The following is a 26189-nucleotide window of genomic DNA, read 5'->3' on the forward strand; positions in this document are numbered from 1 at the left end:
GGATTTCTCGTCATATGTTACAGGTCCGTGCAAAGATTGTGGTGTGTGGGGAATGCACTGCAAAAAACAGGACGATTTAAGGGTGTAAAAGAAACCTGTCAGAAATGGGATTTGAACCCACGCCTCCATGAGGAGACCAGAAGTCTCAGTTGCACTGAAGATCAAGCTCTCTTGAGTCTGGCGCCTTAGACCACTCGGCCATCCTGACAGCCCTGGGTGTGCACAGATCTGACTCTTCTGACTGCACCTGCCAATGTTTGCACTTACAACGTTCACAGCAATGTCACAAGTGTAAAGACCCCACAATACAACAAGGCATGACAAAAAAAAAGCTAGGCACAAGAGCGACCACTGATGGATGCGGATTACTTTGTTTCGTCTTGCAAAAGTAAAGGAAGTTTCCCATGGCTCGCTGGGTTCAAGGACCGCCTCTTCTTAAGCTTGCATTGAGATAATAAGGTTTTAGAGGGTGCACATAAAAGCAGCTCATGCACAGTGTTTCTGCCCGGTCTCGAACCGGGGACCTTTCGCGTGTTAGGTGAACATGATGACCACTACACTACAGAAACTCACTTGCTGTGTTTTACTGTTAGAGCAAGGATCCTCTCAAGGGTTCTCTCTACTTCTATTCTGCTGTATCAGCAGCCACTCAGAAAGCGAGGAGCAAGTGTGAAAACTGCAGAGATATCAGCCAACATACTTGCAATTAGACGTATTAAAAATTGACTTATGCAGGCATCGACAGACAAATATCTGATGCCTAAATGCCAGCAAGTACAGCTTGGGAAAGCATCACCTGGGACACACACAGACTAAGCATGAAGGCAGAAAAAGCATGGTGATCCATGTTTCTTATGAGGTTCAAAATATTTTGTGCAACAATGCGGCGAGTGTAATGAGAAATAGTCAGGCATTGTGAGTTTTGAGTAGGATTCGAATGTTTACCTCTGAAAAAGGGCTCGTCCGGGATTTGAACCCGGGACCTCTCGCACCCTAAGCGAGAATCATACCCCTAGTCCAACGAGCCGAGGCACACAAGAGATGCCTTTCGCACCGGCTCCGGGGGTTATTGGCAGCGAGTTAGTGAATGCTTCACCCAAAGCAAGCAACTGCACATGCTGCTCTCTTCTGCAATATGGTTGCTGTCTTTTCCATGGCCGTCATCGAACAAGAAATGAAAATGCCTCTATCCTTCAGACATTTTGTTTGTTCTAGGTGTATGCTCTCGGTGAGGTCAATAAAACCATTTCTGCTCTCATCCCTTGCTTTCATGAAGTAGGCCCAACCTTCAGTACACAAGGACGTGCAAACGAATAGCGCAAACTATCGTCACTTCTCTTTTTGAGCTGTCACTGATACCCCTGGAGCACAGTACGTCACGCTGGTGAGGGATAGACAGCTTCCATTATCTCAGCTTTCCTATAAATTGAGAGAGTAAATGCAAACTGTGTGAAAAACAGAAAGCTGCTGTTTCTGCCTGGTCTCGAACCAGGGACCTTTCGCGTGTAAAGCGAACGTGATAACCACTACACTACAGAAACAGACATGCTTGCAGGAATCTTCTTGGCATGTAGTGGGCTGGAATGCACAGACCAAGGGCCAATGTCCATGAAGCTCAAAGTTGGACCCTCCTTACCCGATCTCTTTCTTTGGAAGAAAGGAACGAGGACCCCTTTTATTCCAAAAGGCGATTTTAAAACCATACCTGAAACCACACTAGAAAAACACTTTGCATTTAATTTTCCTACACTGATGGTCCACCCCAGAAAAGCAGTTGCAAAGAAGTCCGGCACTGAAATTCTATACGCCAAAAGTGGGAAATAGCGTAGAGGGAAAGGAACTTTCTCACCATACACGGCGTCTTATAGCATTGAAAAGAAGAAATGGCCCTATATAATAAGCAGCCTAAAAATAATTCCACAGCATGGGCTCGTCCGGGATTTGAATCCGGGACCTCTCGCACCCGAAGCGAGAATCATACCCCTAGACCAACGAGCCTGATTCCCCAGTTGGCATTTTAAGCAATTTCTGATGCGTCTTTCAGAAACAAAGCAGGGCTATTTGGCTGCTCTCTCTCTATGTGAACCACAAAAAGTCATGTTTTCTCTCAAGGTGTTGTTTTTTTCACTCTTGCAAGGAAGGGATCAGTCGATATCCTAGCTGCCAGAGAGCAGAAAAAAGGCGCTGATGAGAACTGTGGCACTTTCTGGCACTTGTACTCCTCTGCAAGTCCTGGACACTTGCCCCATAGACTTCCACCCCAGATGCAAGGGAGGGCCTGCCAATTCTTGCTCCTAAGACAGAGGCATTTGATTCTTGGATTCAAACACGCTCACTCAGCGCTCGATCAGGCTCGATCAGGCGAGATTTATATGAGTGGCTCGCAGGACTGAAACACTAACCTGGGAGCCCCAGGGTGGCTGAATTCCCAGGATGGCCATTTTTGGGCAAGTCACCTCCTTTCCTCCTGCCTCAATCTAGAATTGGCTGCAAATCACAAGATAGAGTTCAATGTCCGTGTGTACTGCCTACTCCCAGATACCTCTCTGTCTTCCTTATGTAAATTAAAATTCGCAAGGGGGGACCAATGACAATCTGCTCCTCCCACATAACCAGGAAGCCCTGTTGAACATGTCTGCCTGTGTTGTTGCAGGGACAGTGCCTTCTCCGCCCAAAAGGTGGCAGGAGAGCCTCAAAACAAAGATGGGATCAACTGCTTAATGAGAAACCAGCACGGCAGTTTGTGTGATGGAGTGCAAATTTAACGGAAGGTGTGCCTGAGGTGTCCCTTCCAGGAATACATGGAATTGTGATTGAGGGCCCAGCCTGATCGTTGGTGGATTTCTCGTCATATGTTACAGGTCCGTGCAAAGATTGTGGTGTGTGGGGAATGCACTGCAAAAAACAGGACGATTTAAGGGTGTAAAAGAAACCTGTCAGAAGTGGGATTTGAACCCACGCCTCCATGAGGAGACCAGAAGTCTCAGTTGCACTGAAGATCAAGCTCTCTTGAGTCTGGCGCCTTAGACCACTCGGCCATTCTGACAGCCCTGGGTGTGCACAGATCTGACTCTTCTGACTGCACCTGCCAATGTTTGCACTTACAACGTTCACAGCAATGTCACAAGTGTAAAGACCCCACAATACAACATGGCATGACAAAAAAAAAGCTAGGCACAAGAGCGACCACTGATGGATGCGGATTACTTTGTTTCGTCTTGCAAAAGTAAAGGAAGTTTCCCATGGCTCGCTGGGTTCAAGGACCGCCTCTTCTTAAGCTTGCATTGAGATAATAAGGTTTTAGAGGGTGCACATAAAAGCAGCTCATGCACAGTGTTTCTGCCCGGTCTCGAACCGGGGACCTTTCGCGTGTTAGGTGAACGTGATGACCACTACACTACAGAAACTCACTTGCTGTGTCTTACTGTTAGAGCAAGGTTCCTCTCAAGGGTTCTCTCTACTTCTATTCTGCTGTATGAGCAGCCACTCAGAAAGCGAGGAGCAAGTGTGAAAACTGCAGAGATATCAGCCAACATACTTGCAATTAGACGTATTAAAAATTGACTTATGCAGGCATCGACAGACAAATATCTGATGCCTAAATGCCAGCAAGTACAGCTTGGGAAAGCATCACCTGGGACACACACAGACTAAGCATGAAGGCAGAAAAAGCATGGTGATCCATGTTTCTTATGAGGTTCAAAATATTTTGTGCAACAATGCGGCGAGTGTAATGAGAAATAGTCAGGCATTGTGAGTTTTGAGTAGGATTCGTATGTTTACCTCTGAAAAAGGGCTCGTCCGGGATTTGAACCCGGGACCTCTCGCACCCTAAGCGAGAATCATACCCCTAGACCAACGAGCCGAGGCACACAAGAGTCGCCTTTCGCACCGGCTCCGGGGGTTATTGGCAGTGAGTTAGTGAATGCTTCACCCAAAGCAAGCAACTGCACATGCTGCTCTCTTCTGCAATATGGTTGCTGTCTTTTCCATGGCCGTCATCGAACAAGAAATGAAAATGCCTCTATCCTTCAGACATTTTGTTTGTTCTAGGTGTATGCTCTCGGTGAGGTCAATAAAACCATTTCTGCTCTCATGCCTTGCTTTCATGAAGTAGGCCCAACCTTCAGTACACAAGGACGTGCAAACGAATAGCGCAAACTATCGTCACTTCTCTTTTTGAGCTGTCACTGATACCCCTGGAGCACAGTACGTCACGCTGGTGAGGGATAGACAGCTTCCATTATCTCAGCTTTCCTATAAATTGAGAGAGTAAATGCAAACTGTGTGAAAAACAGAAAGCTGCTGTTTCTGCCCGGTCTCGAACCAGGGACCTTTCGCGTGTAAAGCGAACGTGATAACCACTACACTACAGAAACTGACACGCTTGCAGGAATCTTCTTGGCATGTAGTGGGCTGGAATGCACAGACCAAGGGCCAATGTCCATGAAGCTCAAAGTTGGACCCTCCTTACCCGATCTCTTTCTTTGGAAGAAAGGAACGAGGACCCCTTTTATTCCAAAAGGCGATTTTAAAACCATACCTGAAACCACACTAGAAAAACACTTTGCATTTAATTTTCCTACACTGATGGTCCACCCCAGAAAAGCAGTTGCAAAGAAGTCCGGCACTGAAATTCTATACGCCAAAAGTGGGAAATAGCGTAGAGGGAAAGGAACTTTCTCACCATACACGGCGTCTTATAGCATTGAAAAGAAGAAATGGCCCTATATAATAAGCAGCCTAAAAATAATTCCACAGCATGGGCTCGTCCGGGATTTGAATCCGGGACCTCTCGCACCCGAAGCGAGAATCATACCCCTAGACCAACGAGCCTGATTCCCCAGTTGGCATTTTAAGCAATTTCTGATGCGTCTTTCAGAAACAAAGCAGGGCTATTTGGCTGCTCTCTCTCTATGTGAACCACAAAAAGTCATGTTTTCTCTCAAGGTGTTGTTTTTTTCACTCTTGCAAGGAAGGGATCAGTCGATATCCTAGCTGCCAGAGAGCAGAAAAAAGGCGCTGATGAGAACTGTGGCACTTTCTGGCACTTCTACTCCTCTGCAAGTCCTGGACACTTGCCCCATAGACTTCCACCCCAGATGCAAGGGAGGGCCTGCCAATTCTTGCTCCTAAGACAGAGGCATTTGATTCTTGGATTCAAACACGCTCACTCAGCGCTCGATCAGGCTCGATCAGGCGAGATTTATATGAGTGGCTCGCAGGACTGAAACACTAACCTGGGAGCCCCAGGGTGGCTGAATTCCCAGGATGGCCATTTTTGGGCAAGTCACCTCCTTTCCTCCTGCCTCAATCTAGAATTGGCTGCAAATCACAAGATAGAGTTCAATGTCCGTGTGTACTGCCTACTCCCAGATACCTCTCTGTCTTCCTTATGTAAATTAAAATTCGCAAGGGGGGACCAATGACAATCTGCTCCTCCCACATAACCAGGAAGCCCTGTTGAACATGTCTGCCTGTGTTGTTGCAGGGACAGTGCCTTCTCCGCCCAAAAGGTGGCAGGAGAGCCTCACAACAAAGATGGGATCAACTGCTTAATGAGAAACCAGCACGGCAGTTTGTGTGATGGAGTGCAAATTTAACGGAAGGTGTGCCTGAGGTGTCCCTTCCAGGAATACATGGAATTGTGATTGAGGGCCCAGCCTGATCGTTGGTGGATTTCTCGTCATATGTTACAGGTCCGTGCAAAGATTGTGGTGTGTGGGGAATGCACTGCAAAAAACAGGACGATTTAAGGGTGTAAAAGAAACCTGTCAGAAGTGGGATTTGAACCCACGCCTCCATGAGGAGACCAGAAGTCTCAGTTGCACTGAAGATCAAGCTCTCTTGAGTCTGGCGCCTTAGACCACTCGGCCATCCTGACAGGCCTGGGTGTGCACAGATCTGACTCTTCTGACTGCACCTGCCAATGTTTGCACTTACAACGTTCACAGCAATGTCACAAGTGTAAAGACCCCACAATACAACAAGGCATGACAAAAAAAAAGCTAGGCACAAGAGCGACCACTGATGGATGCGGATTACTTTGTTTCGTCTTGCAAAAGTAAAGGAAGTTTCCCATGGCTCGCTGGGTTCAAGGACCGCCTCTTCTTAAGCTTGCATTGAGATAATAAGGTTTTAGAGGGTGCACATAAAAGCAGCTCATGCACAGTGTTTCTGCCCGGTCTCGAACCGGGGACCTTTCGCGTGTTAGGTGAACATGATGACCACTACACTACAGAAACTCACTTGCTGTGTTTTACTGTTAGAGCAAGGTTCCTCTCAAGGGTTCTCTCTACTTCTATTCTGCTGTATCAGCAGCCACTCAGAAAGCGAGGAGCAAGTGTGAAAACTGCAGAGATATCAGCCAACATACTTGCAATTAGACGTATTAAAAATTGACTTATGCAGGCATCGACAGACAAATATCTGATGCCTAAATGCCAGCAAGTACAGCTTGGGAAAGCATCACCTGGGACACACACAGACTAAGCATGAAGGCAGAAAAAGCATGGTGATCCATGTTTCTTATGAGGTTCAAAATATTTTGTGCAACAATGCGGCGAGTGTAATGAGAAATAGTCAGGCATTGTGAGTTTTGAGTAGGATTCGAATGTTTACCTCTGAAAAAGGGCTCGTCCGGGATTTGAACCCGGGACCTCTCGCACCCTAAGCGAGAATCATACCCCTAGTCCAACGAGCCGAGGCACACAAGAGATGCCTTTCGCACCGGCTCCGGGGGTTATTGGCAGCGAGTTAGTGAATGCTTCACCCAAAGCAAGCAACTGCACATGCTGCTCTCTTCTGCAATATGGTTGCTGTCTTTTCCATGGCCGTCATCGAACAAGAAATGAAAATGCCTCTATCCTTCAGACATTTTGTTTGTTCTAGGTGTATGCTCTCGGTGAGGTCAATAAAACCATTTCTGCTCTCATCCCTTGCTTTCATGAAGTAGGCCCAACCTTCAGTACACAAGGACGTGCAAACGAATAGCGCAAACTATCGTCACTTCTCTTTTTGAGCTGTCACTGATACCCCTGGAGCACAGTACGTCACGCTGGTGAGGGATAGACAGCTTCCATTATCTCAGCTTTCCTATAAATTGAGAGAGTAAATGCAAACTGTGTGAAAAACAGAAAGCTGCTGTTTCTGCCTGGTCTCGAACCAGGGACCTTTCGCGTGTAAAGCGAACGTGATAACCACTACACTACAGAAACAGACATGCTTGCAGGAATCTTCTTGGCATGTAGTGGGCTGGAATGCACAGACCAAGGGCCAATGTCCATGAAGCTCAAAGTTGGACCCTCCTTACCCGATCTCTTTCTTTGGAAGAAAGGAACGAGGGCCCCTTTTATTCCAAAAGGCGATTTTAAAACCATACCTGAAACCACACTAGAAAAACACTTTGCATTTAATTTTCCTACACTGATGGTCCACCCCAGAAAAGCAGTTGCAAAGAAGTCCGGCACTGAAATTCTATACGCCAAAAGTGGGAAATAGCGTAGAGGGAAAGGAACTTTCTCACCATACACGGCGTCTTATAGCATTGAAAAGAAGAAATGGCCCTATATAATAAGCAGCCTAAAAATAATTCCACAGCATGGGCTCGTCCGGGATTTGAATCCGGGACCTCTCGCACCCGAAGCGAGAATCATACCCCTAGACCAACGAGCCTGATTCCCCAGTTGGCATTTTAAGCAATTTCTGATGCGTCTTTCAGAAACAAAGCAGGGCTATTTGGCTGCTCTCTCTCTATGTGAACCACAAAAAGTCATGTTTTCTCTCAAGGTGTTGTTTTTTTCACTCTTGCAAGGAAGGGATCAGTCGATATCCTAGCTGCCAGAGAGCAGAAAAAAGGCGCTGATGAGAACTGTGGCACTTTCTGGCACTTGTACTCCTCTGCAAGTCCTGGACACTTGCCCCATAGACTTCCACCCCAGATGCAAGGGAGGGCCTGCCAATTCTTGCTCCTAAGACAGAGGCATTTGATTCTTGGATTCAAACACGCTCACTCAGCGCTCGATCAGGCTCGATCAGGCGAGATTTATATGAGTGGCTCGCAGGACTGAAACACTAACCTGGGAGCCCCAGGGTGGCTGAATTCCCAGGATGGCCATTTTTGGGCAAGTCACCTCCTTTCCTCCTGCCTCAATCTAGAATTGGCTGCAAATCACAAGATAGAGTTCAATGTCCGTGTGTACTGCCTACTCCCAGATACCTCTCTGTCTTCCTTATGTAAATTAAAATTCGCAAGGGGGGACCAATGACAATCTGCTCCTCCCACATAACCAGGAAGCCCTGTTGAACATGTCTGCCTGTGTTGTTGCAGGGACAGTGCCTTCTCCGCCCAAAAGGTGGCAGGAGAGCCTCAAAACAAAGATGGGATCAACTGCTTAATGAGAAACCAGCACGGCAGTTTGTGTGATGGAGTGCAAATTTAACGGAAGGTGTGCCTGAGGTGTCCCTTCCAGGAATACATGGAATTGTGATTGAGGGCCCAGCCTGATCGTTGGTGGATTTCTCGTCATATGTTACAGGTCCGTGCAAAGATTGTGGTGTGTGGGGAATGCACTGCAAAAAACAGGACGATTTAAGGGTGTAAAAGAAACCTGTCAGAAGTGGGATTTGAACCCACGCCTCCATGAGGAGACCAGAAGTCTCAGTTGCACTGAAGATCAAGCTCTCTTGAGTCTGGCGCCTTAGACCACTCGGCCATTCTGACAGCCCTGGGTGTGCACAGATCTGACTCTTCTGACTGCACCTGCCAATGTTTGCACTTACAACTTTCACAGCAATGTCACAAGTGTAAAGACCCCACAATACAACATGGCATGACAAAAAAAAAGCTAGGCACAAGAGCGACCACTGATGGATGCGGATTACTTTGTTTCGTCTTGCAAAAGTAAAGGAAGTTTCCCATGGCTCGCTGGGTTCAAGGACCGCCTCTTCTTAAGCTTGCATTGAGATAATAAGGTTTTAGAGGGTGCACATAAAAGCAGCTCATGCACAGTGTTTCTGCCCGGTCTCGAACCGGGGACCTTTCGCGTGTTAGGTGAACGTGATGACCACTACACTACAGAAACTCACTTGCTGTGTCTTACTGTTAGAGCAAGGTTCCTCTCAAGGGTTCTCTCTACTTCTATTCTGCTGTATGAGCAGCCACTCAGAAAGCGAGGAGCAAGTGTGAAAACTGCAGAGATATCAGCCAACATACTTGCAATTAGACGTATTAAAAATTGACTTATGCAGGCATCGACAGACAAATATCTGATGCCTAAATGCCAGCAAGTACAGCTTGGGAAAGCATCACCTGGGACACACACAGACTAAGCATGAAGGCAGAAAAAGCATGGTGATCCATGTTTCTTATGAGGTTCAAAATATTTTGTGCAACAATGCGGCGAGTGTAATGAGAAATAGTCAGGCATTGTGAGTTTTGAGTAGGATTCGTATGTTTACCTCTGAAAAAGGGCTCGTCCGGGATTTGAACCCGGGACCTCTCGCACCCTAAGCGAGAATCATACCCCTAGACCAACGAGCCGAGGCACACAAGAGTCGCCTTTCGCACCGGCTCCGGGGGTTATTGGCAGCGAGTTAGTGAATGCTTCACCCAAAGCAAGCAACTGCACATGCTGCTCTCTTCTGCAATATGGTTGCTGTCTTTTCCATGGCCGTCATCGAACAAGAAATGAAAATGCCTCTATCCTTCAGACATTTTGTTTGTTCTAGGTGTATGCTCTCGGTGAGGTCAATAAAACCATTTCTGCTCTCATGCCTTGCTTTCATGAAGTAGGCCCAACCTTCAGTACACAAGGACGTGCAAACGAATAGCGCAAACTATCGTCACTTCTCTTTTTGAGCTGTCACTGATACCCCTGGAGCACAGTACGTCACGCTGGTGAGGGATAGACAGCTTCCATTATCTCAGCTTTCCTATAAATTGAGAGAGTAAATGCAAACTGTGTGAAAAACAGAAAGCTGCTGTTTCTGCCCGGTCTCGAACCAGGGACCTTTCGCGTGTAAAGCGAACGTGATAACCACTACACTACAGAAACAGACACGCTTGCAGGAATCTTCTTGGCATGTAGTGGGCTGGAATGCACAGACCAAGGGCCAATGTCCATGAAGCTCAAAGTTGGACCCTCCTTACCCGATCTCTTTCTTTGGAAGAAAGGAACGAGGACCCCTTTTATTCCAAAAGGCGATTTTAAAACCATACCTGAAACCACACTAGAAAAACACTTTGCATTTAATTTTCCTACACTGATGGTCCACCCCAGAAAAGCAGTTGCAAAGAAGTCCGGCACTGAAATTCTATACGCCAAAAGTGGGAAATAGCGTAGAGGGAAAGGAACTTTCTCACCATACACGGCGTCTTATAGCATTGAAAAGAAGAAATGGCCCTATATAATAAGCAGCCTAAAAATAATTCCACAGCATGGGCTCGTCCGGGATTTGAATCCGGGACCTCTCGCACCCGAAGCGAGAATCATACCCCTAGACCAACGAGCCTGATTCCCCAGTTGGCATTTTAAGCAATTTCTGATGCGTCTTTCAGAAACAAAGCAGGGCTATTTGGCTGCTCTCTCTCTATGTGAACCACAAAAAGTCATGTTTTCTCTCAAGGTGTTGTTTTTTTCACTCTTGCAAGGAAGGGATCAGTCGATATCCTAGCTGCCAGAGAGCAGAAAAAAGGCGCTGATGAGAACTGTGGCACTTTCTGGCACTTCTACTCCTCTGCAAGTCCTGGACACTTGCCCCATAGACTTCCACCCCAGATGCAAGGGAGGGCCTGCCAATTCTTGCTCCTAAGACAGAGGCATTTGATTCTTGGATTCAAACACGCTCACTCAGCGCTCGATCAGGCTCGATCAGGCGAGATTTATATGAGTGGCTCGCAGGACTGAAACACTAACCTGGGAGCCCCAGGGTGGCTGAATTCCCAGGATGGCCATTTTTGGGCAAGTCACCTCCTTTCCTCCTGCCTCAATCTAGAATTGGCTGCAAATCACAAGATAGAGTTCAATGTCCGTGTGTACTGCCTACTCCCAGATACCTCTCTGTCTTCCTTATGTAAATTAAAATTCGCAAGGGGGGACCAATGACAATCTGCTCCTCCCACATAACCAGGAAGCCCTGTTGAACATGTCTGCCTGTGTTGTTGCAGGGACAGTGCCTTCTCCGCCCAAAAGGTGGCAGGAGAGCCTCACAACAAAGATGGGATCAACTGCTTAATGAGAAACCAGCACGGCAGTTTGTGTGATGGAGTGCAAATTTAACGGAAGGTGTGCCTGAGGTGTCCCTTCCAGGAATACATGGAATTGTGATTGAGGGCCCAGCCTGATCGTTGGTGGATTTCTCGTCATATGTTACAGGTCCGTGCAAAGATTGTGGTGTGTGGGGAATGCACTGCAAAAAACAGGACGATTTAAGGGTGTAAAAGAAACCTGTCAGAAGTGGGATTTGAACCCACGCCTCCATGAGGAGACCAGAAGTCTCAGTTGCACTGAAGATCAAGCTCTCTTGAGTCTGGCGCCTTAGACCACTCGGCCATTCTGACAGCCCTGGGTGTGCACAGATCTGACTCTTCTGACTGCACCTGCCAATGTTTGCACTTACAACTTTCACAGCAATGTCACAAGTGTAAAGACCCCACAATACAACATGGCATGACAAAAAAAAAGCTAGGCACAAGAGCGACCACTGATGGATGCGGATTACTTTGTTTCGTCTTGCAAAAGTAAAGGAAGTTTCCCATGGCTCGCTGGGTTCAAGGACCGCCTCTTCTTAAGCTTGCATTGAGATAATAAGGTTTTAGAGGGTGCACATAAAAGCAGCTCATGCACAGTGTTTCTGCCCGGTCTCGAACCGGGGACCTTTCGCGTGTTAGGTGAACGTGATGACCACTACACTACAGAAACTCACTTGCTGTGTCTTACTGTTAGAGCAAGGTTCCTCTCAAGGGTTCTCTCTACTTCTATTCTGCTGTATGAGCAGCCACTCAGAAAGCGAGGAGCAAGTGTGAAAACTGCAGAGATATCAGCCAACATACTTGCAATTAGACGTATTAAAAATTGACTTATGCAGGCATCGACAGACAAATATCTGATGCCTAAATGCCAGCAAGTACAGCTTGGGAAAGCATCACCTGGGACACACACAGACTAAGCATGAAGGCAGAAAAAGCATGGTGATCCATGTTTCTTATGAGGTTCAAAATATTTTGTGCAACAATGCGGCGAGTGTAATGAGAAATAGTCAGGCATTGTGAGTTTTGAGTAGGATTCGTATGTTTACCTCTGAAAAAGGGCTCGTCCGGGATTTGAACCCGGGACCTCTCGCACCCTAAGCGAGAATCATACCCCTAGACCAACGAGCCGAGGCACACAAGAGTCGCCTTTCGCACCGGCTCCGGGGGTTATTGGCAGCGAGTTAGTGAATGCTTCACCCAAAGCAAGCAACTGCACATGCTGCTCTCTTCTGCAATATGGTTGCTGTCTTTTCCATGGCCGTCATCGAACAAGAAATGAAAATGCCTCTATCCTTCAGACATTTTGTTTGTTCTAGGTGTATGCTCTCGGTGAGGTCAATAAAACCATTTCTGCTCTCATGCCTTGCTTTCATGAAGTAGGCCCAACCTTCAGTACACAAGGACGTGCAAACGAATAGCGCAAACTATCGTCACTTCTCTTTTTGAGCTGTCACTGATACCCCTGGAGCACAGTACGTCACGCTGGTGAGGGATAGACAGCTTCCATTATCTCAGCTTTCCTATAAATTGAGAGAGTAAATGCAAACTGTGTGAAAAACAGAAAGCTGCTGTTTCTGCCCGGTCTCGAACCAGGGACCTTTCGCGTGTAAAGCGAACGTGATAACCACTACACTACAGAAACAGACACGCTTGCAGGAATCTTCTTGGCATGTAGTGGACTGGAATGCACAGACCAAGGGCCAATGTCCATGAAGCTCAAAGTTGGACCCTCCTTACCCGATCTCTTTCTTTGGAAGAAAGGAACGAGAACCCCTTTTATTCCAAAAGGCGATTTTAAAACCATACCTGAAACCACACTAGAAAAACACTTTGCATTTAATTTTCCTACACTGATGGTCCACCCCAGAAAAGCAGTTGCAAAGAAGTCCGGCACTGAAATTCTATACGCCAAAAGTGGGAAATAGCGTAGAGGGAAAGGAACTTTCTCACCATACACGGCGTCTTATAGCATTGAAAAGAAGAAATGGCCCTATATAATAAGCAGCCTAAAAATAATTCCACAGCATGGGCTCGTCCGGGATTTGAATCCGGGACCTCTCGCACCCGAAGCGAGAATCATACCCCTAGACCAACGAGCCTGATTCCCCAGTTGGCATTTTAAGCAATTTCTGATGCGTCTTTCAGAAACAAAGCAGGGCTATTTGGCTGCTCTCTCTCTATGTGAACCACAAAAAGTCATGTTTTCTCTCAAGGTGTTGTTTTTTTCACTCTTGCAAGGAAGGGATCAGTCGATATCCTAGCTGCCAGAGAGCAGAAAAAAGGCGCTGATGAGAACTGTGGCACTTTCTGGCACTTCTACTCCTCTGCAAGTCCTGGACACTTGCCCCATAGACTTCCACCCCAGATGCAAGGGAGGGCCTGCCAATTCTTGCTCCTAAGACAGAGGCATTTGATTCTTGGATTCAAACACGCTCACTCAGCGCTCGATCAGGCTCGATCAGGCGAGATTTATATGAGTGGCTCGCAGGACTGAAACACTAACCTGGGAGCCCCAGGGTGGCTGAATTCCCAGGATGGCCATTTTTGGGCAAGTCACCTCCTTTCCTCCTGCCTCAATCTAGAATTGGCTGCAAATCACAAGATAGAGTTCAATGTCCGTGTGTACTGCCTACTCCCAGATACCTCTCTGTCTTCCTTATGTAAATTAAAATTCGCAAGGGGGGACCAATGACAATCTGCTCCTCCCACATAACCAGGAAGCCCTGTTGAACATGTCTGCCTGTGTTGTTGCAGGGACAGTGCCTTCTCCGCCCAAAAGGTGGCAGGAGAGCCTCACAACAAAGATGGGATCAACTGCTTAATGAGAAACCAGCACGGCAGTTTGTGTGATGGAGTGCAAATTTAACGGAAGGTGTGCCTGAGGTGTCCCTTCCAGGAATACATGGAATTGTGATTGAGGGCCCAGCCTGATCGTTGGTGGATTTCTCGTCATATGTTACAGGTCCGTGCAAAGATTGTGGTGTGTGGGGAATGCACTGCAAAAAACAGGACGATTTAAGGGTGTAAAAGAAACCTGTCAGAAGTGGGATTTGAACCCACGCCTCCATGAGGAGACCAGAAGTCTCAGTTGCACTGAAGATCAAGCTCTCTTGAGTCTGGCGCCTTAGACCACTCGGCCATCCTGACAGCCCTGGGTGTGCACAGATCTGACTCTTCTGACTGCACCTGCCAATGTTTGCACTTACAATGTTCACAGCAATGTCACAAGTGTAAAGACCCCACAATACAACATGGCATGACAAAAAAAAAGCTAGGCACAAGAGCGACCACTGATGGATGCGGATTACTTTGTTTCGTCTTGCAAAAGTAAAGGAAGTTTCCCATGGCTCGCTAGGTTCAAGGACCGCCTCTTCTTAAGCTTGCATTGAGATAATAAGGTTTTAGAGGGTGCACATAAAAGCAGCTCATGCACAGTGTTTCTGCCCGGTCTCGAACCGGGGACCTTTCGCGTGTTAGGTGAACGTGATGACCACTACACTACAGAAACTCACTTGCTGTGTCTTACTGTTAGAGCAAGGTTCCTCTCAAGGGTTCTCTCTACTTCTATTCTGCTGTATGAGCAGCCACTCAGAAAGCGAGGAGCAAGTGTGAAAACTGCAGAGATATCAGCCAACATACTTGCAATTAGACGTATTAAAAATTGACTTATGCAGGCATCGACAGACAAATATCTGATGCCTAAATGCCAGCAAGTACAGCTTGGGAAAGCATCACCTGGGACACACACAGACTAAGCATGAAGGCAGAAAAAGCATGGTGATCCATGTTTCTTATGAGGTTCAAAATATTTTGTGCAACAATGCGGCGAGTGTAATGAGAAATAGTCAGGCATTGTGAGTTTTGAGTAGGATTCGTATGTTTACCTCTGAAAAAGGGCTCGTCCGGGATTTGAACCCGGGACCTCTCGCACCCTAAGCGAGAATCATACCCCTAGACCAACGAGCCGAGGCACACAAGAGTCGCCTTTCGCACCGGCTCCGGGGGTTATTGGCAGCGAGTTAGTGAATGCTTCACCCAAAGCAAGCAACTGCACATGCTGCTCTCTTCTGCAATATGGTTGCTGTCTTTTCCATGGCCGTCATCGAACAAGAAATGAAAATGCCTCTATCCTTCAGACATTTTGTTTGTTCTAGGTGTATGCTCTCGGTGAGGTCAATAAAACCATTTCTGCTCTCATGCCTTGCTTTCATGAAGTAGGCCCAACCTTCAGTACACAAGGACGTGCAAACGAATAGCGCAAACTATCGTCACTTCTCTTTTTGAGCTGTCACTGATACCCCTGGAGCACAGTACGTCACGCTGGTGAGGGATAGACAGCTTCCATTATCTCAGCTTTCCTATAAATTGAGAGAGTAAATGCAAACTGTGTGAAAAACAGAAAGCTGCTGTTTCTGCCCGGTCTCGAACCAGGGACCTTTCGCGTGTAAAGCGAACGTGATAACCACTACACTACAGAAACAGACACGCTTGCAGGAATCTTCTTGGCATGTAGTGGGCTGGAATGCACAGACCAAGGGCCAATGTCCATGAAGCTCAAAGTTGGACCCTCCTTACCCGATCTCTTTCTTTGGAAGAAAGGAACGAGAACCCCTTTTATTCCAAAAGGCGATTTTAAAACCATACCTGAAACCACACTAGAAAAACACTTTGCATTTAATTTTCCTACACTGATGGTCCACCCCAGAAAAGCAGTTGCAAAGAAGTCCGGCACTGAAATTCTATACGCCAAAAGTGGGAAATAGCGTAGAGGGAAAGGAACTTTCTCACCATACACGGCGTCTTATAGCATTGAAAAGAAGAAATGGCCCTATATAATAAGCAGCCTAAAAATAATTCCACAGCATGGGCTCGTCCGGGATTTGAATCCGGGACCTCTCGCACCCGAAGCGAGAATCATACCCCTAGACCAACGAGCCTGATTCCCCAGTTGGCATTTTAAGCAATTTCTGATGCGTCTTTCAGAAACAAAGCAGGGCTATTTGGCTGCTCTCTCTCTATGTGAACCACAAAAAGTCATGTTTTCTCTCAAGGTGTTGTTTTTTTCACTCTTGCAAGGAAGGGATCAGTCGATATCCTAGCTGCCAGAGAGCAGAAAAAAGGCGCTGATGAGAACTGTGGCACTTTCTGGCACTTCTACTCCTCTGCAAGTCCTGGACACTTGCCCCATAGACTTCCACCCCAGATGCAAGGGAGGGCCTGCCAATTCTTGCTCCTAAGACAGAGGCATTTGATTCTTGAATTCAAACACGCTCACTCAGCGCTCGATCAGGCTCGATCAGGCGAGATTTATATGAGTGGCTCGCAGGACTGAAACACTAACCTGGGAGCCCCAGGGTGGCTGAATTCCCAGGATGGCCATTTTTGGGCAAGTCACCTCCTTTCCTCCTGCCTCAATCTAGAATTGGCTGCAAATCACAAGATAGAGTTCAATGTCCGTGTGTACTGCCTACTCCCAGATACCTCTCTGTCTTCCTTATGTAAATTAAAATTCGCAAGGGGGGACCAATGACAATCTGCTCCTCCCACATAACCAGGAAGCCCTGTTGAACATGTCTGCCTGTGTTGTTGCAGGGACAGTGCCTTCTCTGCCCAAAAGGTGGCAGGAGAGCCTCACAACAAAGATGGGATCAACTGCTTAATGAGAAACCAGCACGGCAGTTTGTGTGATGGAGTGCAAATTTAACGGAAGGTGTGCCTGAGGTGTCCCTTCCAGGAATACATGGAATTGTGATTGAGGGCCCAGCCTGATCGTTGGTGGATTTCTCGTCATATGTTACAGGTCCGTGCAAAGATTGTGGTGTGTGGGGAATGCACAGCAAAAAACAGGACGATTTAAGGGTGTAAAAGAAACCTGTCAGAAGTGGGATTTGAACCCACGCCTCCATGAGGAGACCAGAAGTCTCAGTTGCACTGAAGATCAAGCTCTCTTGAGTCTGGCACCTTAGACCACTCGGCCATCCTGACAGCCCTGGGTGTGCACAGATCTGACTCTTCTGACTGCACCTGCCAATGTTTGCACTTACAACGTTCACAGCAATGTCACAAGTGTAAAGACCCCACAATACAACATGGCATGACAAAAAAAAAGCTAGGCACAAGAGCGACCACTGATGGATGCGGATTACTTTGTTTCGTCTTGCAAAAGTAAAGGAAGTTTCCCATGGCTCGCTGGGTTCAAGGACCGCCTCTTCTTAAGCTTGCATTGAGATAATAAGGTTTTAGAGGGTGCACATAAAAGCAGCTCATGCACAGTGTTTCTGCCCGGTCTCGAACTGGGGACCTTTCGCGTGTTAGGCGAACGTGATGACCACTACACTACAGAAACTCACTTGCTGTGTTTTACTGTTAGAGCAAGGTTCCTCTCAAGGGTTCTCTCTACTTCTATTCTGCTGTATCAGCAGCCACTCAGAAAGCGAGGAGCAAGTGTGAAAACTGCAGAGATATCAGCCAACATACTTGCAATTAGACGTATTAAAAATTGACTTATGCAGGCATCGACAGACAAATATCTGATGCCTAAATGCCAGCAAGTACAGCTTGGGAAAGCATCACCTGGGACACACACAGACTAAGCATGAAGGCAGAAAAAGCATGGTGATCCATGTTTCTTATGAGGTTCAAAATATTTTGTGCAACAATGCGGCGAGTGTAATGAGAAATAGTCAGGCATTATGAGTTTTGAGTAGGATTCGTATGTTTACCTCTGAAAAAGGGCTCGTCCGGGATTTGAACCCGGGACCTCTCGCACCCTAAGCGAGAATCATACCCCTAGACCAACGAGCCGAGGCACACAAGAGTCGCCTTTCGCACCGGCTCCGGGGGTTATTGGCAGCGAGTTAGTGAATGCTTCACCCAAAGCAAGCAACTGCACATGCTGCTCTCTTCTGCAATATGGTTGCTGTCTTTTCCATGGCCGTCATCGAACAAGAAATGAAAATTCCTCTATCCTTCAGACATTTTGTTTGTTCTAGGTGTATGCTCTCGGTGAGGTCAATAAAACCATTTCTGCTCTCATGCCTTGCTTTCTTGAAGTAGGCCCAACCTTCAGTACACAAGGACGTGCAAACGAATAGCGCAAACTATCGTCACTTCTCTTTTTGAGTTGTCACTGATACCCCTGGAGCACAGTACGTCACGCTGGTGAGGGATAGACAGCTTCCATTATCTCAGCTTTCCTATAAATTGAGAGAGTAAATGCAAACTGTGTGAAAAACAGAAAGCTGCTGTTTCTGCCCGGTCTCGAACCAGGGACCTTTCGCGTGTAAAGCGAACGTGATAACCACTACACTACAGAAACAGACACGCTTGCAGGAATCTTCTTGGCATGTAGTGGGCTGGAATGCACAGACCAAGGGCCAATGTCCATGAAGCTCAAAGTTGGACCCTCCTTACCCGATCTCTTTCTTTGGAAGAAAGGAACGAGGACCCCTTTTATTCCAAAAGGCGATTTTAAAACCATACCTGAAACCACACTAGAAAAACACTTTGCATTTAATTTTCCTACACTGATGGTCCACCCCAGAAAAGCAGTTGCAAAGAAGTCCGGCACTGAAATTCTATACGCCAAAAGTGGGAAATAGCGTAGAGGGAAAGGAACTTTCTCACCATACACGGCGTCTTATAGCATTGAAAAGAAGAAATGGCCCTATATAATAAGCAGCCTAAAAATAATTCCACAGCATGGGCTCGTCCGGGATTTGAACCCAGGACCTCTCGCACCCGAAGCGAGAATCATACCCCTAGACCAACGAGCCTGATTCCCCAGTCGGCATTTTAAGCAATTTCTGATGCGTCTTTCAGAAACAAAGCAGGGCTATTTGGCTGCTCTCTCTCTATGTGAACCACAAAAAGTCATGTTTTCTCTCAAGGTGTTGTTTTTTTCACTCTTGCAAGGAAGGGATCAGTCGATATCCTAGCTGCCAGAGAGCAGAAAAAAGGCGCTGATGAGAACTGCAGGCACTTTCTGGCACTTGTACTCCTCTGCAAGTCCTGGACACTTGCCCCATAGACTTCCACCCCAGATGCAAGGGAGGGCCTGCCAATTCTTGCTCCTAAGACAGAGGCATTTGATTCTTGGATTCAAATACGCTCACTCAGCGCTCGATCAGGCTCGATCAGGCGAGATTTATATGAGTGGCTCGCAGGACTGAAACACTAACCTGGGAGCCTCAGGGTGGCTGAATTCCCAGGATGGCCATTTTTGGGCAAGTCACCTCCTTTCCTCCTGCCTCAATCTAGAATTGGCTGCAAATCACAAGATAGAGTTCAATGTCCATGTGTACTGCCTACTCGCAGATACCTCTCTGTCTTCCTTATGTAAATTGAAATTTGCAAGGGGGGACCAATGACAATCTGCTCCTCCCACATAACCAGGAAGCCCTGTTGAACATGTCTGCCTGTGTTGTTGCAGGGACAGTGCCTTCTCCGCCCAAAAGGTGGCAGGAGAGCCTCACAACAAGGATGGGATCAACTGCTTAATGAGAAACCAGCACGGCAGTTTGTGTGATGGAGTGCAAATTTAACTGAAGGTGTGCCTGAGGTGTCCCTTCCAGGAATACATGGAATTGTGATTGAGGGCCCAGCCTGATCGTTGGTGGATTTCTCGTCATATGTTACAGGTCCGTACAAAGATTGTGGTGTGTGGGAATGCACTGCAAAAAACAGGACGATTTAAGGGTGTAAAAGAAACCTGTCAGAAGTGGGATTTGAACCCACGCCTCCATGAGGAGACCAGAAGTCTCAGTTGCACTGAAGATCAAGCTCTCTTGAGTCTGGCGCCTTAGACCACTCGGCCATCCTGACAGCCCTGGGTGTGCACAGATCTGACTCTTCTGACTGCACCTGCCAATGTTTGCACTTACAACTTTCACAGCAATGTCACAAGTGTAAAGACCCCACAATACAACATGGCATGACAAAAAAAAAGCTAGGCACAAGAGCGACCACTGATGGATGCGGATTACTTTGTTTCGTCTTGCAAAAGTAAAGGAAGTTTCCCATGGCTCGCTGGGTTCAAGGACCGCCTCTTCTTAAGCTTGCATTGAGATAATAAGGTTTTAGAGGGTGCACATAAAAGCAGCTCATGCACAGTGTTTCTGCCCGGTCTCGAACCGGGGACCTTTCGCGTGTTAGGTGAACGTGATGACCACTACACTACAGAAACTCACTTGCTGTGTCTTACTGTTAGAGCAAGGTTCCTCTCAAGGGTTCTCTCTACTTCTATTCTGCTGTATGAGCAGCCACTCAGAAAGCGAGGAGCAAGTGTGAAAACTGCAGAGATATCAGCCAACATACTTGCAATTAGACGTATTAAAAATTGACTTATGCAGGCATCGACAGACAAATATCTGATGCCTAAATGCCAGCAAGTACAGCTTGGGAAAGCATCACCTGGGACACACACAGACTAAGCATGAAGGCAGAAAAAGCATGGTGATCCATGTTTCTTATGAGGTTCAAAATATTTTGTGCAACAATGCGGCGAGTGTAATGAGAAATAGTCAGGCATTGTGAGTTTTGAGTAGGATTCGTATGTTTACCTCTGAAAAAGGGCTCGTCCGGGATTTGAACCCGGGACCTCTCGCACCCTAAGCGAGAATCATACCCCTAGACCAACGAGCCGAGGCACACAAGAGTCGCCTTTCGCACCGGCTCCGGGGGTTATTGGCAGCGAGTTAGTGAATGCTTCACCCAAAGCAAGCAACTGCACATGCTGCTCTCTTCTGCAATATGGTTGCTGTCTTTTCCATGGCCGTCATCGAACAAGAAATGAAAATGCCTCTATCCTTCAGACATTTTGTTTGTTCTAGGTGTATGCTCTAGGTGAGGTCAATAAAACCATTTCTGCTCTCATGCCTTGCTTTCATGAAGTAGGCCCAACCTTCAGTACACAAGGACGTGCAAACGAATAGCGCAAACTATCGTCACTTCTCTTTTTGAGCTGTCACTGATACCCCTGGAGCACAGTACGTCACGCTGGTGAGGGATAGACAGCTTCCATTATCTCAGCTTTCCTATAAATTGAGAGAGTAAGTGCAAACTGTGTGAAAAACAGAAAGCTGCTGTTTCTGCCCGGTCTCGAACCAGGGACCTTTCGCGTGTAAAGCGAACGTGATAACCACTACACTACAGAAACAGACACGCTTGCAGGAATCTTCTTGGCATGTAGTGGGCTGGAATGCACAGACCAAGGGCCAATGTCCATGAAGCTCAAAGTTGGACCCTCCTTACCCGATCTCTTTCTTTGGAAGAAAGGAACGAGGACCCCTTTTATTCCAAAAGGCGATTTTAAAACCATACCTGAAACCACACTAGAAAAACACTTTGCATTTAATTTTCCTACACTGATGGTCCACCCCAGAAAAGCAGTTGCAAAGAAGTCCGGCACTGAAATTCTATACGCCAAAAGTGGGAAATAGCGTAGAGGGAAAGGAACTTTCTCACCATACACGGCGTCTTATAGCATTGAAAAGAAGAAATGGCCCTATATAATAAGCAGCCTAAAAATAATTCCACAGCATGGGCTCGTCCGGGATTTGAATCCGGGACCTCTCGCACCCGAAGCGAGAATCATACCCCTAGACCAACGAGCCTGATTCCCCAGTTGGCATTTTAAGCAATTTCTGATGCGTCTTTCAGAAACAAAGCAGGGCTATTTGGCTGCTCTCTCTCTATGTGAACCACAAAAAGTCATGTTTTCTCTCAAGGTGTTGTTTTTTTCACTCTTGCAAGGAAGGGATCAGTCGATATCCTAGCTGCCAGAGAGCAGAAAAAAGGCGCTGATGAGAACTGTGGCACTTTCTGGCACTTCTACTCCTCTGCAAGTCCTGGACACTTGCCCCATAGACTTCCACCCCAGATGCAAGGGAGGGCCTGCCAATTCTTGCTCCTAAGACAGAGGCATTTGATTCTTGGATTCAAACACGCTCACTCAGCGCTCGATCAGGCTCGATCAGGCGAGATTTATATGAGTGGCTCGCAGGACTGAAACACTAACCTGGGAGCCCCAGGGTGGCTGAATTCCCAGGATGGCCATTTTTGGGCAAGTCACCTCCTTTCCTCCTGCCTCAATCTAGAATTGGCTGTAAATCACAAGATAGAGTTCAATGTCCGTGTGTACTGCCTACTCCCAGATACCTCTCTGTCTTCCTTATGTAAATTAAAATTCGCAAGGGGGGACCAATGACAATCTGCTCCTCCCACATAACCAGGAAGCCCTGTTGAACATGTCTGCCTGTGTTGTTGCAGGGACAGTGCCTTCTCCGCCCAAAAGGTGGCAGGAGAGCCTCACAACAAAGATGGGATCAACTGCTTAATGAGAAACCAGCACGGCAGTTTGTGTGATGGAGTGCAAATTTAACGGAAGGTGTGCCTGAGGTGTCCCTTCCAGGAATACATGGAATTGTGATTGAGGGCCCAGCCTGATCGTTGGTGGATTTCTCGTCATATGTTACAGGTCCGTGCAAAGATTGTGGTGTGTGGGGAATGCACTGCAAAAAACAGGACGATTTAAGGGTGTAAAAGAAACCTGTCAGAAGTGGGATTTGAACCCACGCCTCCATGAGGAGACCAGAAGTCTCAGTTGCACTGAAGATCAAGCTCTCTTGAGTCTGGTGCCTTAGACCACTCGGCCATCCTGACAGCCCTGGGTGTGCACAGATCTGACTCTTCTGACTGCACCTGCCAATGTTTGCACTTACAATGTTCACAGCAATGTCACAAGTGTAAAGACCCCACAATACAACATGGCATGACAAAAAAAAAGCTAGGCACAAGAGCGACCACTGATGGATGCGGATTACTTTGTTTCGTCTTGCAAAAGTAAAGGAAGTTTCCCATGGCTCGCTGGGTTCAAGGACCGCCTCTTCTTAAGCTTGCATTGAGATAATAAGGTTTTAGAGGGTGCACATAAAAGCAGCTCATGCACAGTGTTTCTGCCCGGTCTCGAACCGGGGACCTTTCGCGTGTTAGGTGAACGTGATGACCACTACACTACAGAAACTCACTTGCTGTGTCTTACTGTTAGAGCAAGGTTCCTCTCAAGGGTTCTCTCTACTTCTATTCTGCTGTATGAGCAGCCACTCAGAAAGCGAGGAGCAAGTGTGAAAACTGCAGAGATATCAGCCAACATACTTGCAATTAGACGTATTAAAAATTGACTTATGCAGGCATCGACAGACAAATATCTGATGCCTAAATGCCAGCAAGTACAGCTTGGGAAAGCATCACCTGGGACACACACAGACTAAGCATGAAGGCAGAAAAAGCATGGTGATCCATGTTTCTTATGAGGTTCAAAATATTTTGTGCAACAATGCGGCGAGTGTAATGAGAAATAGTCAGGCATTGTGAGTTTTGAGTAGGATTCGTATGTTTACCTCTGAAAAAGGGCTCGTCCGGGATTTGAACCCGGGACCTCTCGCACCCTAAGCGAGAATCATACCCCTAGACCAACGAGCCGAGGCACACAAGAGTCGCCTTTCGCACCGGCTCCGGGGGTTATTGGCAGCGAGTTAGTGAATGCTTCACCCAAAGCAAGCAACTGCACATGCTGCTCTCTTCTGCAATATGGTTGCTGTCTTTTCCATGGCCGTCATCGAACAAGAAATGAAAATGCCTCTATCCTTCAGACATTTTGTTTGTTCTAGGTGTATGCTCTCGGTGAGGTCAATAAAACCATTTCTGCTCTCATGCCTTGCTTTCATGAAGTAGGCCCAACCTTCAGTACACAAGGACGTGCAAACGAATAGCGCAAACTATCGTCACTTCTCTTTTTGAGCTGTCACTGATACCCCTGGAGCACAGTACGTCACGCTGGTGAGGGATAGACAGCTTCCATTATCTCAGCTTTCCTATAAATTGAGAGAGTAAATGCAAACTGTGTGAAAAACAGAAAGCTGCTGTTTCTGCCCGGTCTCGAACCAGGGACCTTTCGCGTGTAAAGCGAACGTGATAACCACTACACTACAGAAACAGACACGCTTGCAGGAATCTTCTTGGCATGTAGTGGGCTGGAATGCACAGACCAAGGGCCAATGTCCATGAAGCTCAAAGTTGGACCCTCCTTACCCGATCTCTTTCTTTGGAAGAAAGGAACGAGAACCCCTTTTATTCCAAAAGGCGATTTTAAAACCATACCTGAAACCACACTAGAAAAACACTTTGCATTTAATTTTCCTACACTGATGGTCCACCCCAGAAAAGCAGTTGCAAAGAAGTCCGGCACTGAAATTCTATACGCCAAAAGTGGGAAATAGCGTAGAGGGAAAGGAACTTTCTCACCATACACGGCGTCTTATAGCATTGAAAAGAAGAAATGGCCCTATATAATAAGCAGCCTAAAAATAATTCCACAGCATGGGCTCGTCCGGGATTTGAATCCGGGACCTCTCGCACCCGAAGCGAGAATCATACCCCTAGACCAACGAGCCTGATTCCCCAGTTGGCATTTTAAGCAATTTCTGATGCGTCTTTCAGAAACAAAGCAGGGCTATTTGGCTGCTCTCTCTCTATGTGAACCACAAAAAGTCATGTTTTCTCTCAAGGTGTTGTTTTTTTCACTCTTGCAAGGAAGGGATCAGTCGATATCCTAGCTGCCAGAGAGCAGAAAAAAGGCGCTGATGAGAACTGTGGCACTTTCTGGCACTTCTACTCCTCTGCAAGTCCTGGACACTTGCCCCATAGACTTCCACCCCAGATGCAAGGGAGGGCCTGCCAATTCTTGCTCCTAAGACAGAGGCATTTGATTCTTGGATTCAAACACGCTCACTCAGCGCTCGATCAGGCTCGATCAGGCGAGATTTATATGAGTGGCTCGCAGGACTGAAACACTAACCTGGGAGCCCCAGGGTGGCTGAATTCCCAGGATGGCCATTTTTGGGCAAGTCACCTCCTTTCCTCCTGCCTCAATCTAGAATTGGCTGCAAATCACAAGATAGAGTTCAATGTCCGTGTGTACTGCCTACTCCCAGATACCTCTCTGTCTTCCTTATGTAAATTAAAATTCGCAAGGGGGGACCAATGACAATCTGCTCCTCCCACATAACCAGGAAGCCCTGTTGAACATGTCTGCCTGTGTTGTTGCAGGGACAGTGCCTTCTCTGCCCAAAAGGTGGCAGGAGAGCCTCACAACAAAGATGGGATCAACTGCTTAATGAGAAACCAGCACGGCAGTTTGTGTGATGGAGTGCAAATTTAACGGAAGGTGTGCCTGAGGTGTCCCTTCCAGGAATACATGGAATTGTGATTGAGGGCCCAGCCTGATCGTTGGTGGATTTCTCGTCATATGTTACAGGTCCGTGCAAAGATTGTGGTGTGTGGGGAATGCACAGCAAAAAACAGGACGATTTAAGGGTGTAAAAGAAACCTGTCAGAAGTGGGATTTGAACCCACGCCTCCATGAGGAGACCAGAAGTCTCAGTTGCACTGAAGATCAAGCTCTCTTGAGTCTGGCACCTTAGACCACTCGGCCATCCTGACAGCCCTGGGTGTGCACAGATCTGACTCTTCTGACTGCACCTGCCAATGTTTGCACTTACAACGTTCACAGCAATGTCACAAGTGTAAAGACCCCACAATACAACATGGCATGACAAAAAAAAAGCTAGGCACAAGAGCGACCACTGATGGATGCGGATTACTTTGTTTCGTCTTGCAAAAGTAAAGGAAGTTTCCCATGGCTCGCTGGGTTCAAGGACCGCCTCTTCTTAAGCTTGCATTGAGATAATAAGGTTTTAGAGGGTGCACATAAAAGCAGCTCATGCACAGTGTTTCTGCCCGGTCTCGAACCGGGGACCTTTCGCGTGTTAGGCGAACGTGATGACCACTACACTACAGAAACTCACTTGCTGTGTTTTACTGTTAGAGCAAGGTTCCTCTCAAGGGTTCTCTCTACTTCTATTCTGCTGTATCAGCAGCC

The 26189-nt window shown here is 47.1% G+C and overlaps 21 non-coding genes across 21 annotated transcripts; all 21 read right to left on the bottom strand.

Annotated features, from left to right (window-relative positions):
- Positions 1–1468: 1468 nt before the first annotated feature.
- Positions 1469–1541, bottom strand: TRNAV-UAC (transfer RNA valine (anticodon UAC)). The gene has a single exon. It is a non-coding gene; the product is annotated as a tRNA-Val (tRNA).
- Positions 1542–3793: 2252 nt separating this feature from the next.
- Positions 3794–3865, bottom strand: TRNAP-AGG (transfer RNA proline (anticodon AGG)). Its single transcript has one exon. It is a non-coding gene; the product is annotated as a tRNA-Pro (tRNA).
- A 441-nt stretch (positions 3866–4306) lies between these two features.
- Positions 4307–4379, bottom strand: TRNAV-UAC (transfer RNA valine (anticodon UAC)). The gene has a single exon. It is a non-coding gene; the product is annotated as a tRNA-Val (tRNA).
- A 1393-nt stretch (positions 4380–5772) lies between these two features.
- Positions 5773–5884, bottom strand: TRNAL-CAA (transfer RNA leucine (anticodon CAA)). The gene is made up of 2 exons: positions 5847–5884; positions 5773–5818 (listed from the first exon to the last, which is right to left on the bottom strand). It is a non-coding gene; the product is annotated as a tRNA-Leu (tRNA).
- Positions 5885–7144: 1260 nt separating this feature from the next.
- Positions 7145–7217, bottom strand: TRNAV-UAC (transfer RNA valine (anticodon UAC)). Its single transcript has one exon. It is a non-coding gene; the product is annotated as a tRNA-Val (tRNA).
- A 2252-nt stretch (positions 7218–9469) lies between these two features.
- Positions 9470–9541, bottom strand: TRNAP-AGG (transfer RNA proline (anticodon AGG)). The gene has a single exon. It is a non-coding gene; the product is annotated as a tRNA-Pro (tRNA).
- A 441-nt stretch (positions 9542–9982) lies between these two features.
- TRNAV-UAC (transfer RNA valine (anticodon UAC)) lies at positions 9983–10055 on the bottom strand. The gene has a single exon. It is a non-coding gene; the product is annotated as a tRNA-Val (tRNA).
- A 2252-nt stretch (positions 10056–12307) lies between these two features.
- On the bottom strand, positions 12308–12379 carry TRNAP-AGG (transfer RNA proline (anticodon AGG)). Its single transcript has one exon. It is a non-coding gene; the product is annotated as a tRNA-Pro (tRNA).
- Positions 12380–12820: 441 nt separating this feature from the next.
- Positions 12821–12893, bottom strand: TRNAV-UAC (transfer RNA valine (anticodon UAC)). Its single transcript has one exon. It is a non-coding gene; the product is annotated as a tRNA-Val (tRNA).
- Positions 12894–14286: 1393 nt separating this feature from the next.
- Positions 14287–14398, bottom strand: TRNAL-CAA (transfer RNA leucine (anticodon CAA)). The gene is made up of 2 exons: positions 14361–14398; positions 14287–14332 (listed from the first exon to the last, which is right to left on the bottom strand). It is a non-coding gene; the product is annotated as a tRNA-Leu (tRNA).
- Positions 14399–15145: 747 nt separating this feature from the next.
- TRNAP-AGG (transfer RNA proline (anticodon AGG)) lies at positions 15146–15217 on the bottom strand. The gene has a single exon. It is a non-coding gene; the product is annotated as a tRNA-Pro (tRNA).
- Positions 15218–15658: 441 nt separating this feature from the next.
- Positions 15659–15731, bottom strand: TRNAV-UAC (transfer RNA valine (anticodon UAC)). Its single transcript has one exon. It is a non-coding gene; the product is annotated as a tRNA-Val (tRNA).
- A 2252-nt stretch (positions 15732–17983) lies between these two features.
- Positions 17984–18055, bottom strand: TRNAP-AGG (transfer RNA proline (anticodon AGG)). The gene has a single exon. It is a non-coding gene; the product is annotated as a tRNA-Pro (tRNA).
- Positions 18056–18496: 441 nt separating this feature from the next.
- Positions 18497–18569, bottom strand: TRNAV-UAC (transfer RNA valine (anticodon UAC)). Its single transcript has one exon. It is a non-coding gene; the product is annotated as a tRNA-Val (tRNA).
- Positions 18570–18954: 385 nt separating this feature from the next.
- TRNAP-CGG (transfer RNA proline (anticodon CGG)) lies at positions 18955–19026 on the bottom strand. The gene has a single exon. It is a non-coding gene; the product is annotated as a tRNA-Pro (tRNA).
- Positions 19027–19962: 936 nt separating this feature from the next.
- On the bottom strand, positions 19963–20074 carry TRNAL-CAA (transfer RNA leucine (anticodon CAA)). The gene is made up of 2 exons: positions 20037–20074; positions 19963–20008 (listed from the first exon to the last, which is right to left on the bottom strand). It is a non-coding gene; the product is annotated as a tRNA-Leu (tRNA).
- A 747-nt stretch (positions 20075–20821) lies between these two features.
- TRNAP-AGG (transfer RNA proline (anticodon AGG)) lies at positions 20822–20893 on the bottom strand. Its single transcript has one exon. It is a non-coding gene; the product is annotated as a tRNA-Pro (tRNA).
- Positions 20894–21334: 441 nt separating this feature from the next.
- TRNAV-UAC (transfer RNA valine (anticodon UAC)) lies at positions 21335–21407 on the bottom strand. The gene has a single exon. It is a non-coding gene; the product is annotated as a tRNA-Val (tRNA).
- A 2252-nt stretch (positions 21408–23659) lies between these two features.
- On the bottom strand, positions 23660–23731 carry TRNAP-AGG (transfer RNA proline (anticodon AGG)). The gene has a single exon. It is a non-coding gene; the product is annotated as a tRNA-Pro (tRNA).
- A 441-nt stretch (positions 23732–24172) lies between these two features.
- On the bottom strand, positions 24173–24245 carry TRNAV-UAC (transfer RNA valine (anticodon UAC)). Its single transcript has one exon. It is a non-coding gene; the product is annotated as a tRNA-Val (tRNA).
- A 1793-nt stretch (positions 24246–26038) lies between these two features.
- Positions 26039–26111, bottom strand: TRNAV-AAC (transfer RNA valine (anticodon AAC)). Its single transcript has one exon. It is a non-coding gene; the product is annotated as a tRNA-Val (tRNA).
- Positions 26112–26189: the final 78 nt, after the last annotated feature.

This window comes from Triturus cristatus, chromosome 10 (assembly GCF_964204655.1).
Source record: "Triturus cristatus chromosome 10, aTriCri1.1, whole genome shotgun sequence".
NCBI lineage: Eukaryota > Metazoa > Chordata > Amphibia > Caudata > Salamandridae > Triturus > Triturus cristatus.